The sequence below is a fragment of the Delphinus delphis genome, chromosome 19 (genome assembly GCF_949987515.2).
Source record: "Delphinus delphis chromosome 19, mDelDel1.2, whole genome shotgun sequence".
NCBI lineage: Eukaryota > Metazoa > Chordata > Mammalia > Artiodactyla > Delphinidae > Delphinus > Delphinus delphis.
In genome coordinates, this window is record NC_082701.1 from 40,025,835 (window position 1) to 40,038,994 (window position 13,160).

Sequence of the window (13,160 nt, forward strand, 5' to 3'; positions counted from 1 at the left end):
TTCTTGTGGAGGCAGTCCTGGGATCATTGCTGGGGTTCATTGCTGGGGTCTGTGAAAGTGGTACCTGTTGAACCTCAAGTCATTTTGTTTGCACAATGAACATCTCAACAGATATAGAGGAATATAGACCTCACCTTCCATACCAGATGGGTTCCTGGAATGTGAGCAGATGGGCCTTTTATGAATCACCCTGCTTCTCTGTTCATTTTCATTTGACTAACGTTATCGATCATTTTAAGCTGATTCCATCAAGTGGGTCTATATTGAGCACCTGCTGTGTGTTTGGAGTCTTGACGGAAAATGCCCGCTAGCTGTTTCTCTTTCTTTCTCTCTTTTTTTTTTCTTTTTGGCCATGCAGTGTGGTTTGCAGGATCTTAGTTCCCCGACCAGGGATTGAACTGGGGCCGTCAGCAATGAAAGCGTGTAGTCCTAATCACTGGACATCCCGGGAATTCCCTGTGGCTGTGTGGGCCCTGGCACCCCCCACACCACCACAAACCACCTCCTCTCTTCTTTTTATTCTTCTCCCAGTCACCTCTCTGTCAGGGAACGGTATACCTAGGCCTTTCCCGTCCCCTCAGCCGTGCTGGACCCAGAGACCGGGGGGTAACAGTGGGACAGGGCCTCCACCTCCCTGATCAGCTCCCACAGCTGCCGCCTCACGTCTCTGGCATTATAGGCTATGCGCCCTGAGGAGTGGCGCCGGGGGATGTCTGCGACGTGGGCTGGGCCCAGGATGGGTAGCTGGGCTGGCGAGCACTGCTCCTGTTCTTCTTGGGGCACCCCCCAACCGTTCTTGTGGCTCAGGGCCTGAGGGCTGTGGGGCGGGGGTTCACAGGGTACGCGTAGGCCTGTAGGCCCAGCTCTGACTGCCTCTCTTTTGAGCGGCCTTCCCTCTACAGTTTGCTGGAAGCAGATGGTCTGGGTAGGTGGCTCCACAGCATCCTGGGCCCAGAGAGTCCAGAACCCCTGGGTGGACTGAAAGCCTTCCCAGTCCTTGGGGCAATTCCAGTTGTGGGGGCAGATTGTTGTGTGCTGACGTGGGGGCTTCTCGTCATCGCTGTCAGTTGTCAGGGGCCCAGGCTATGGGGCGGTGGGCGTGGCGTGCTGAAGAGTCGCGACGGCGATGGCGGCGAGTGGGTGGGGGGGACACGATCATTTTCACAGGGTCCATGGTGCACCGAAGGCAGACTGCAGGGGCGCTCTGCTTCGGGGCTGGGTCTGCTTCCCAGGTGAGCATAACTTAGAAGCTTCTGTGGATCGGGGACAGGTGAGAGGCTGGTGGGGAGCCTGGCTCCTCCAGGAATGGAGAGGCAGGTTGCAGGAAGAAAAGCTGCATAGTTATGGTGTCTGAGCAGGGAGAGCGGGAGGGGAAGGGGCCCACTTAAGGTCAGGGCTAGAACACCTGGTTTCTGCCTTTCCTATTCCCCAACCTCCCCATCCTCCACTTACCTTTCTCACAAATAACACGAAACACTTGGTGTAAGAAGCCACGGAGTCTGCGCCAGAGCTAGGTCGGGGAGGACACAGTGACTGAGTGGCCGTGGCCATGGGGGTCCCTAGGTCCCCAACCTACTGTGCCCACAGTACTACCGGCCGCCTTCCTGTCCCAGAGGCTCCTGGGGGTAAGTAGGTCACAACGATGTGGGGCTCTCCCTCACAATGTGCCAAGAGGGAGAGTCCTGGACCTGTGTTTGACCCTCCAGCCTGGGCCAGGGCTTAGCAGAGGCCAAACACTTCACCTTGCATGTCTCTCCTGTAGCCAGCCACCTGCACCAGCCCATAGGCCCTCTGGCCTGTTTGGTGTCTGTCCCCATCAGCCCCTGCCTGGTCCTCTACACCAGGCTCTGACCTCTGCACAAACATTGGTCCTGATCTTAACTCCCCGAACAACCCCATTACCAATGACCACCTCACCCCAGCACTCACTCCCCCTTTCTCTCTGACCTCAGAGCTGTTCACTGGAAAGGGCTGTGGGCTCGGACCCCCTCCTCCTCCCTCACTGGCAGAGTCACTTCTCCAGGGTTTGTCTCTTCAGAGCCCCACCCCTACCTCCCAACATAACAGCAGGCAAAACCAACAGTTAAACTTTTATATTTACAATATTCCATCCTGGAGTCCCTGCGCCGTGACAAAGTCATGATGCAATCAAAGGCAGGACTGCAAAGCAGCACTGTGCCAGGACGGTGGACTACATCTCTATTGATTTGTTTGGTTGTGTTAAGCTTATCTATGGAAACAGCACAAGGGGGATTTGCGCCCAGGGTTAGGAAAATGAGAAAAATTACTACCCCCCCCCCACTATTGTTATTACAAAATGGAAAGTACCTATTTCAGCCCCAGGAAACTGCGAACGCAATACACAAATGGAAATATATAGGGATGTTCCTATGGAAAACACCCCCAATTGAACAACAGTGGCCCTACGAAGGGGCTGTTGATGATTTTGCTTTCATATGGGTCCACTATAAAGAAAGGTTAATACTCTGGCAACAATTGCCAGGTGATAAACAGGAGCATAGGAGGTATTGTAAGTGCTACTAGTGGAGTCAGGTACACAGGAACTGTAGGATATATTGTAAATATTTTTAAGGCACTATTCAAAAAAGTTGCCCATGCATTTAAGAAAAAAAGTGTCATGAAGAACCTAGGGGTAAGAGAGGAATAAAGACACAGACCTGCTGGAGAACGGGCTTGAGGATATGGGGAGAGGGAAGGGTGAGCTGTGACAAAGCGAGAGAGAGGCGCGGACATATATACACTACCAAACGTAAGGTAGATGGCTAGTGGGAAGCAGCCGCATAGCACAGGGAGATCAGCTCGGTGCTTTGTGACCGCCTGGAGGGGTGGGAGGGAGGGAGACGCAAGAGGGAAGAGATATGGGAACATATGTATATGTATAACTGATTCACTTTGTTATAAAGCAGAAACTAACACACCATTGTAAAGCAATTATACCCCAATAAAGATGTTTAAAAAAAAAAACTTGCCCATGCAGAAAGAACACGAAGATTGCACTTCTGTATTAAAGACTTTCATAATAGCTTGGCTTAACTATTAGAAAATAACCTGCAACTAATGAGAACTTGGGGAATTATCTTGTTAGTACATCTAGAAACTGGGGACATTTTCAGAAAACTGACAAAAATATTTTGAGGTTAGAACATGTTGAGATGTTTTGATTTTGTACATGATGATGAAACCTGCCTATATATAAATACCTGCTCTGAAAAATAAATTTGTGCTTGACGTGCTGACATCTACAAAGGGTGTCAGGTCTTGTTTCCTTCGCCGACGCCGTCCATCCCTCAGGTTTACCTGGACTCGTTGGAGCTGGACTCCGACAATTTACAATATTCTCTTCATCTTTTGCCAGGTTTAAAAATGTGTACAGAGCCGCGAAGGGTTGGGGTGGGGACAGGGGATTGTCAAGGAATTGTTCTGGGGGCAGGGGCTGGGCATTGGAGTCCGTGGCTGAATCATGGGGTCCCCCAGCCCCCCTCCCATGCCCCAGTTTGGGGGGCATCTGTCTACAGGGTTCAGGGCCCAGGTCCCTAGCATTTAGAAGGCAGGGCTGTTTGGAAAGGAGCTAGACCAGGCAGGGGAAGGGGTAGGAAAAGAACTAAGTTTCCATGGGTGGAGGTGGGGGCAGAAGGGACAGTCAGGAGGCAAAGTTCTGGGGAGCCAAGACCAGGAATTTGGGGGTCAGTGGAAGACAGCACTCCACCCCCTATTCAAATTTGGCACCAATGAACCCACAAAATGCCAGCAGACGAGGATTGGCTCCTTCTCGGCTGGTGTCCCTTGAAACCCTTCCCGACATTGTTCCTTTCCCCAGAGGCCCAAACCGTTTCTCTTTGGGCAGTCACCTTACACACATCCTTTCAAATCAAATTCTTCCTGCTGGTGTCTGCCCAAGCGCTGTCCCCCACTGCCCCCTCCATCTGTTCCTCAGTACAGCTGACCCCGTTCTCTCCCCCAGCCTGTCGGGGAAGTCTTTCTCCCCTGCTCTCCTCCCCTCCCCCCTCCCCTGCTCCTTTCCTTCAGCCCTGGGGGCCCAGGGGAGAGGGGGCAGGTCAAAGGAGGGGGTGGGCAGCTGAGGGGAGAAGCTGGCTTGAGACCAGGAAGGGATGTCTTCAGAGGGGGACGGCAAAGGGGGGAGGGAAAACAGGGGCAGAGAGGGAGGGATGAGACATGGCGAGAAGAGGGACGCAGGCGGGACCCCTTTAGCTGCCACCTCCCCCTCTCCTGTATCCTACCTGCCCTGGCCCAGGGCTGAGGAATCCTTGGCAAGTTTTGGGGGGTCTTCGCCCCTCAAACCCACCTCAGCAGTTTGGCACGGATGAGCGACGGTCTGAGGACTGAGGGAAGAAGGGCTGCCCTCAGACCGCGGTGAGGGCTTTGGTCAAACATGCACGGCCTCTGTGGGTGGCAGGTGCCACGCAGCCTCCCACCCCACCCCACCCCCCGAACTCTAGGGGAAGGAAGGGCAGAGCTTAGGTTCTGTTCATCTCCTCAGGGTTTGTCCCTCCCCCTCAGCTTCTGTCAGTTTGAAGTCCTTTCACACCTGCTGTGTGAGAAGTTAAGTGCTGGGCCTGAGGCCCTAAGATGCAGGGAAGTGCTGGAGAGAAAGGGGTCGTCTGCATGGGAAAACGTACATCCACATGCAAGAACATGTTTCCACTCAGAAATGCATCCTGGACCCAGGGGAAGACAAGTTCCCAGGCACCACAGGGATGCAAGATCTCCTCTCTTCCCCGTGGCAGGGAATGTGTGTCTGTCATCTGTGGAAGGCGAGGCCTGCCCGGGGGAGACCGTGCTTCACCTCACTTGTGCCACGGGGGATACACATGCTTCGCTGGGGCGGGAGGGCTGGGGGCAGGGCAGGGGGGCTGTGATTTCCTCGCTACTTCCCAGGCACCACCCTGCGTCGTCCGGTGGCCAAGGGTCGCTGTTTGTGAACACACCACTTCCAGGGTCTCCAGGGGGTGGGAGGAGGGAGGAGGTGGGGGCACAAATCCCCACAGAAATTCTTTAGGGGAGCCAACATGTGTCCAGGGCGGCAAAAAAAAACCTCACCCTGCACATGGTTTCTCACCCCCTCGTGAGAAAGCACACCTCCACGTGGGAAAATACTTCCACGTCTCCACACACCAAAGACGGGTGTCCAGACGACAGAGAGAAAAAACACCCCCCCAGTTGTTCAAAGGCCCGGGTCCAGAGAAGAGAACGGGCCACTCCGCGCGGGAGAAGCGCACACATCCCGGCGAGGAAACCCATGTCCACCTAAAGCTCCTCGATGTGTCACAGCTCCACACGACAAAAGCCTGTCGCCAAGTCCTCCTCCCTGCCTTCTGAGCTGGCCGGGAGGGCCGGGGAGGGGGGCCTCCCCGAGCCGCCCCCTATACCCGAGTGGTGGAGTGGGGATGGGGGAGCGTGTTGTTGTAGCTGGTAGAGGTGGGGGGAGGCGGGGGGAAGGGTCCAAAGGGATGGAAGGAGGGGGCGGCGGGGGAGGGGGTGGCCCCAGGCCGCTGGGCAGCAGGGTCAGGGCCCCGGGGGGCCAACAGTGGCAAATCGTCCGGCGCCCGGCGCAGGGTCAGGGTGTAGTCGGGCGGGCAGGCGGGCGCAGGGCCTCCGCAGGTTCCGCCCCGACGCCCCGCCCCGCTTCAGCTGCAGCGACACCGGCTCCTCCTCGGGTGGCAGCTCACGGCCGGCAGCAGGGAGCAGGGTGCCCCCGCCGGGCACGCCGGTGCCCGAGCCGCCGGGGCGGGGAGGTAGCTGAGTCTCCTGCACCGCAGCTCCTGCCGCCGGTCCCGCTTGTAGTACAGGGCGGCGAAGGCAAGGATGTTGAGGAAGAGGAGGGAGGCGCCGATGGCCACGGTGACGCTGAGCTCCGTGGAGTAGTCTCGGGAGTCCCCGGGGAAGCGGTCGTAGGCCTGGGGGCCTGGCTCGGGCTCGGGCTCGGGCGGCAGGGTGGCCGGAGGCGGGGGGGGGGGGGGGCGGGGGCGGCGAGTGCCGGGGGCACCAGGGGGCGGGCGCGGCGGCCAGCGCGTAGCGTAGGGAGGGAGGCGCGTGGTGGTGGTGAAGAGCTCCGTGTGCAGGTTGTGCAGGTGCGGCACGAGCTCCAGCCAGAAGGCCACCTTGTTGGCGCGGTAGTTGGCGCGCACGCGCGGCTTCAAGCCGATGTGCAGGTACTGCTTCTCCTTGCTGTTGAACTTGCTCCACACCACCTCCTCGAAGCGGTTGCGCTTGGTGTGGATGAACTTGGTGTTCTGTGGCACCGGCTGGTTGGGGTCGCTGTGGACACAGCGGGGCAGGGAAAGGAGTAAGGGTGAGGCTCCCATGAAAGGCAGGGGTGGGGGCGTGCTATGGGACGAATGGGGAGAGAAATGGACAGAGATGCAGAGAGCTGGGGAGACGGGAAGAGAGACAGACGGATACGAAGAGACAGAGAAACTGCCAGAGACGGACGGACAGACAGACAAATAGGGATGGAGCCAGACTGCCAGAGACAGTCTGAGATGAGGGCAGAGGGGCAGAGAGGGCAGAGACAGACCACCAGTGACAGAGGCAGAGTCTGAGAATGAATGAGATAGAGACATATGGAAACAGAGACACAAAAGGACATGAGAGACAGCCAGGGGCAAACCAGCGAGTACAGAGTAACTAGATCAAAGCAAGCAGAGATATCAATAGATTTCAAGAGAGAGAGGCAGAGACAGCAATAGACAGACAGACACAAACCCTCACACACACTCAGATACACAGATGGGAGCACTCAGACAGCGGGCAGAGCTCTGGGAGGAGAAGGAGAGAGCTGGGTGGGCAAGGGAGGGAAGGAGAGACAGACACGGAGCCAAAGGCACCAAGTGAGCCCGCCCCCCAGAAAAGACAGGGACCTCTCTGTCCAACTCTTCTGAGTCTTCAACACACACAGAAGAGCTGTCCGGCGGGTGTCTGAGTCGAGAAGGCAAGAGTGCCTTGATGGAGGAATGATGGCCGTGTGAAGGAGAGGGAGAGAAGAGGCTGAGGATGGACGCGGTGTGTGCCCTGACCTGCAGGGATGCCCGACCCAGCCCCTCTGGCCCTCACCCGGTCTTGGCGAAGTTGGTCCAGTAGGTCATGACCACGGCGCTGAGCATGACATCATTCTTGGAGAAGTTGCAGGGGAAGAGGTCGGTGGCGCCCACCATGGGCACACCAAAGACATATGGTAGCTCATCCCCGTGCGCTGCATCTGCCCACTCGGGCCGGCCCTCGGCCTGGCAGTGGTGGTAGAAGGTGTAAAAATAGACAGGGGACTGGTAGTCAGCGTGCAACTTGGCGGTGGCCACAGCCGGTGCCACCCACTGGTTGCCGGTAAAGAGCGCCAGCAGGGCCTTGCGCCACATCTCGCCATTGTCCCTGTCAGCCCAGTCCGTGTACATAAACTTGATGGTCTGCCGCAGCACATCCTTGCCCTCCGGGTAGCCATATAGGTTGTCCACAAAGTTGGAGATGGTGAAGTCGAAGGCGCTGGCGGACACGCCGTCCTCGCTCTCCGCCGAGTCCTCCACGAACTTGAGGCCCTCTCCCTGGTTGACACTGATGAGCATGTCATAGTTGAGGAATTCTCCCTGCTGCATGAGGATCTCAGGGTCATCGGGGACCACGTCACCGTCCACCACGGGCCCAAAGGCGATATGGTAGCTGGGGAGAAGCGGTCAAGGTCGCATCACCTGTTCACCGGCCTCCTCTCAGCTCACAGCCTGCTGAGTCCTCTGCTCAGAAGACCCCTCTCCCCTAGTTAAAACCTTCTGAGCCCTTCAGGGTACTTGACCTCTCGGGAAGTCCTCCCTCAAGCACTTCATGGAGCCTCGTGCACACTGGCTCTGTTTAGGCACCTCCGCCTAGGGAAGGCTTCTGGGAGAAGGCAGGGCCCCGGGAGGGCCTTGAAGTCCATATCTCCTGGCTAAATGGAATGCTTGTGGCCTGCGGGCACCTCTCACCCTCAACCTCCTTGGAACCAGCAAGGAGAATGGAGGCCTGGACCTGGCCCTCTCCCACCCCCATACCGGGCGGGCTGTACGTCCTGGTCCACCAGCTCCCGAGAAGGCTTCCGGCGCAGACACTCCACGGCCTCGGCGCTGTCCTCCCGGTCACAGCCCACCTTGGCCGCCAGCAGCCGCATGTACTTGAGCAGCTGATAGTTGACAGACCAGCTAGAAATAGCAGTGCCACTCTGGGCGATGGCCTTCTGGAACAGCCCTGGTGGGACAGGCAGGCTTTAGGCTGGGCTGTATCAGCCCGAGGGAGGAGAAGGGGGACCTGGTGGGGTTGGGTGTGTGAGAAAGGGGACAAGAGGGACAGGCTGAGGAGGTGGCTGGTACCTTCCGAATGGTGGGAGAGGATCAGAATGTTGACACAGGAGGCCCCTGCCCAAGATCCGAAGATGGTGATGCGCTCGGGGTCCCCGCCAAAGTGGGCAATGTTCTCACTGAGCCAGCACAGGGCCTGGATCTGGTCCACGAGCCCGTAGTTGCCTTTTGCAGTCTGGTCCCCAGTGCTGAGAAAACCTGGGGGTAGAGGAAGAAAGGGGGCTTCCTGGGGGTGTCACAGCACGCTTTCCCTCTTTCTGGGCAGCTCAGTCCAACCCAGAAGCCATTCTGCTTCTGCTGGGTTTAGAGGAACCCTGCCAGCAGGCCCTCCTCCCAGACTCCAGCCCCTAGAGTTGGCTGCCCACCCTCACCAGGCACCCCAAGCCGGTAGTTGAGTGTGGCTACAATGACGTTGCCGTAGGTGGCCAGGACAGAGCCATCCAACATGTTCCCGGTGCCCTCCATGTAGGAGCCACCATGCAGGAACAGCATCACCGGCTTCTTCCCGGAGTCCCGGATATCTGCGTGGGGAGGGGGCGGGTCGGTGGGCCGGGGGGTGGGGGACAAGGACACAGTCAAACCAGAAGCAGCACCGCCCAGCTCCCAGGCCTGCTGAGTTCCAGCCCAGAGCTCAGGGGACATGTCACTCCCATACCTGGGGGGCAAGACCGGATTCTCCTCCCTCCCTCCCCAGCTAACCCTGGCAGACGATCCCTCCCCACCTCCTGCCAGTGTGCCCTACAGCACTTCTCCCCATGCCTGGCAGACCTTCCAAGAAGCCTAGCAGAGGCAGGACTGGGGGCTGGCCCTCCTCAGGGCATCTGCTGGACCCAGAGGAACCCCTCCCCACAAACACACAGCAAATCTCCTTCCTGCTCCTAGGAAGAGCGAGCTCCCAAGGCTGTCACTGGAGCTAGAGATCCTGGGAGGGTCCTGGCGTTTCCTTCGACTCAGGCCGTGGGCCTCAGTTCCACATGGTAGCCTGGTCTGTGGGTGAGGGTGTGCCAGGCCCTAGGGTCCCTAGGGGCTTGGTCTCCTCCCCAGTTACCATGGCAACCCCCAGCTTAATTACTGTGGCCGGAGGCGGCAGGGTGGGAAAGAGCCTGCCTAATGAAGCCAGGGTCCAGCTCTAGTCTCGGACCCCCCAAACTGGCCTAAGTCCTGAGCTCTGGACCCTTCTCTTGCCATGTCCCCAAAGGATCCCATGATCACTCCCATATGTAGAAGGCCCCTTGAGGGGTAACTACTTCCGGAAGAAGGTGGGAGTCTGAGAGGGCTGGCCAGGGTCCCTGCCCCTGCAGCTCCTCCACGATGCAGCCACAGTGCCTGTGCTGGCATCACCCCTGGCCTCCAGGCCCTCCTCTTTCTTGACACCTGCAATCTCTGACCAGCCTGGGCACTCGGGCAAATAAGATCCAGGCCTGGGCCTCCACAGCTGGTCCCCAGTGCCTCTGCCCGCCTCCCTCATGCCGCTAGGAGCTTCCCTCCTGGCAGAAGGTCAACCAACAGGTCACTGAGACACTCCCCTCCATCCCCCCACAGACAGCTTCCTGCCTCCTGTCTCTTAGGACCTTCTATGACAACTCCTTCCACCTGACTTTGGCCAGGAGCTCCTAGGTGGGCAGTGCCCTCTCTGTGTCCTCCCCCAATCCTATTCTTCCCTTTGTTCCTGAACCCCCAGTGGCCTTCCAACAGTTCAGGCTTGTCTCCTTCCCTCCGAGGTCCTGTCCTAAATGTCTTCACTCCTCCCCGCTCCTCCCCACCCAGCACCTCCACTCCCAGCGAGGGGGGATGGGGAGTCAGAAAGGGGAGGAGCAGGAAGGGGGGCTGGGGCAACAAGAATTCAAAACCAACAACAAAAAAGAGGACCAAGAAAGAAGAAAGAAAAAAACAACAACCAAAAAACAAGAAGCTCTCGGGGCAGATTCAACAAGAAAAGAAAAAAAACCCAAAAAAACAAGAAACCAAAAAGATCCGTTTTTGGAGAAAAAGAAAAAAAGAAAAAAGTTCTTTGCACTTTTTCAAAATTTTGTGGTGTAACTTCAAGATATTGGGCCCTGCTTTCAAAAATGTCCAAATTCTTTAATTTGCTTCAAATGTGCGTTTTCTGCATCGGACAGACTTTTTTTTGGAAACTGTAGCAGGTTTCTGCTGTCTCGATTGTGTCATCAATTTGCCAACTTAAACTTGTTTTTTTTCAAATGTTATTTTGCTCCAGATTAAAATTGTTTTTTCAAATGTTATACTACCCAAGTTTCAAAACAGTCCAAATGTCTTGGGCTTCCCTGGTGGCACAGTGGTTGAGAGTCCGCCTGCCGATGCAGGGAACTCGGGTTCGTGCCCCGGTCCGGGAAGATCCCACATGCCGCAGAGCGGCTGGGCCCGTGAGCCATGGCCGCTGGGCCTGCGTGTCCGGAGCCTGTGCTCCGCAACAGGATTGCGGGGCCACAGCAGTGAGAGGCCGGTGTACCGCAAAAAAAAAAAAAAAGGAAGAAAGAAATAGCTTCCTTATTTTCAGCTATAATTTGACTCCCTATAACTTCCACCTGCTGGGACTCACAAACAAATCTAATTGCTTTTGAACTAGCAGAACTATACTCTCATGACTCCCAAAGCTCATTGATGTTACTTGGTTGCTGATGACAACCATGATAGATACAAAGTTTTCTGAGAGTCTAGCTCCATATGAACATCTGCTCCACATTTCCCCAAACTTCTCACTCATTCTCCTTTACAAGTTACTCCTGAGCTATGATTTTACTAAGCTCTTCATGCTCTCAGACATAAACTGAGAGGAATGAGATTTTTTTTAAAATTTATTTATTTTTTTTTTACCTGGTGCTCTTGCTTTTCCTCTTGTTGCTGGCTTTGGTCTGAATGTTTGCCTTCTGTCACAGCCCCTGTTGCCCTTTGATATCAGCCTGGGAGGAGCAGGAACTCTGCCAGACTCCCTTAGTCTTCATAACATTGACCCCTGAGGAAGGCTGATAAAGACTCAAGAAAAGCCTATGACAGGGCAGATTGGCAGGCCAGGGTCTGACCTCTGGGAGAGAATGAAGTATTAGTGGGGAAATTCAGGGGTTTTCAAGTGAGAGGCCAAAGCTAAAACGTCCCTCCTCTAAAGGGCTGAGTGTTATTTCTATACATCATACAAGCATCTCCTGTCATGGTTAATTTCATTTCAAAGCTCTACATTTATTTTAGATTAAGCTGTCCTGTACATATCTATTATGAACAATATTAACCTATTCTATCACCTTCCAAATCGTTTGTCCTATTCTATTCACTTTTATTCTCTTTTTCCTACATTTCCTCTTTGTTGGACACAAGACCCAGCCTAGAAAAATACTCTTTGGTGAAGATTTGGCTACCCCTGGGTGAGAGGATTACAGATGATTTTTCATTGAATTTCTTTTCCTTTCCTTTTTTTTCTTTAACTTTTCTGTATTTTCTAAATGGTCTACAATGAACATCAATTGTTTGCGTAATTAAAAGAAAACAATTAAGTGAAACAAAATAAACAGGTAAGAGACAGTTATCTCTTTTGGGGATGCTGGTTAAACTGGAACAAGGGAATATTGGCCAGCAATTATTGATGATGATGATGATGATGAACCTATTAATGTTAACTTACAAGGACAAAGGGTCTTTGCAGATGTGATTAAGAAAGGATGTTGAGATGAGGAAATTATTCTGGATTATCCATGTGGGCCCTAAATCCAATCACAAGTGTTCTCATAAGAATTCAGTAGAGGGACTTCCCTGGCGGTCCAGTGCTTAAGACTTCGCCTTCCAATGCAGGGGGTGTGGGTTTGATCCCTGGTCAGGGAGCTAAGACCCCACATGCCTCGCGGCCAAAAAACCAAAAACATAACAGAAGCAATATTGTAACAAATTCAATAAAGACTTGAAAAAGTGGTCCACATCAAAAAAAAAATCTTAAAAAAAAAAAGAATGAGGTAGAGAGAGATTTGATACCTACAAAAGAGGAGGGGGCAATGTGACCACAGAGGCAGAGATTGAAGTGATGTGGCCGCAAGTGAGGGAATGCCGGCAGGCACAGGAAGCTGGAAGAGGCACAAAATGGATTCTCCCCTGGAGCGTCTGAGGGGAGCACAGCCCATGCTGACACCTTGATTTCTGCCCTCGTATGTCAAACTTCTGGCTGTGAGAGAATAAAGTGTTATTGTTTTAAACAACCAAGGTTGTGGCAATTTGTTACTGCAGCCACAGGAAACTAACATACTTCTCTCCGCATAAGTCAAACCATCAAACAACTCTTTGTTTCTACTCCAATTTGCTTATGCTGAAATGGCATTCTGAAATAGGTTTCTGAATACCTCCTCGGGTTTGTTTTTTTTTTTTAACTGAGGTCACTCTTCCTATGGAGTTCTGCTTTGTTGGCATGACACTTTGTACCTGTCTGGCTCAAAAGTTATTTCCAGGATAGGAGGCAGAATACATACTATGATGAATAATCAGCACAGCAACATAGTAAAGTGCAGAGGTCTGCTCTCAGCTTCAACTTTAACCCTTTTTCACTCACGTCATTTCCAAATTCAGTCTCACTTTTATTTCATTTTAAAATTTATTATTATTATTTCTTGGCCGTGCCACGCGGCATTTGGGATCCTAGTTCCCCAACCAGGGATCGAACCCGCGCCCCCTGCAGTGGAAGCACAGAGTCTCAACTACTGGACCGCCAGGGAAGTCCCCAGTCTCATTTTTAGTTCTACTACCTACTTTAATTCTCAGCTTCACTCTCACACTGAAATCCTTCTGATACCACTTACTTTTAGAAAG

At 54.2% G+C, this 13,160-nt stretch overlaps 1 protein-coding gene and 2 pseudogenes across 1 annotated transcript in view; 1 reads left to right on the plus strand and 2 right to left on the minus strand.

Moving 5' to 3' along the window:
• LOC132414588 (AP-2 complex subunit beta-like) overlaps window positions 1-13,160 on the plus strand; it is a 202,221-nt gene that overhangs the window by 105,220 nt on the left and 83,841 nt on the right.
• LOC132414885 (spermatid maturation protein 1-like) lies at window positions 532-1,899 on the minus strand (annotated as a pseudogene).
• Window positions 5,403-8,873, minus strand: LOC132414149 (neuroligin-2-like; annotated as a pseudogene).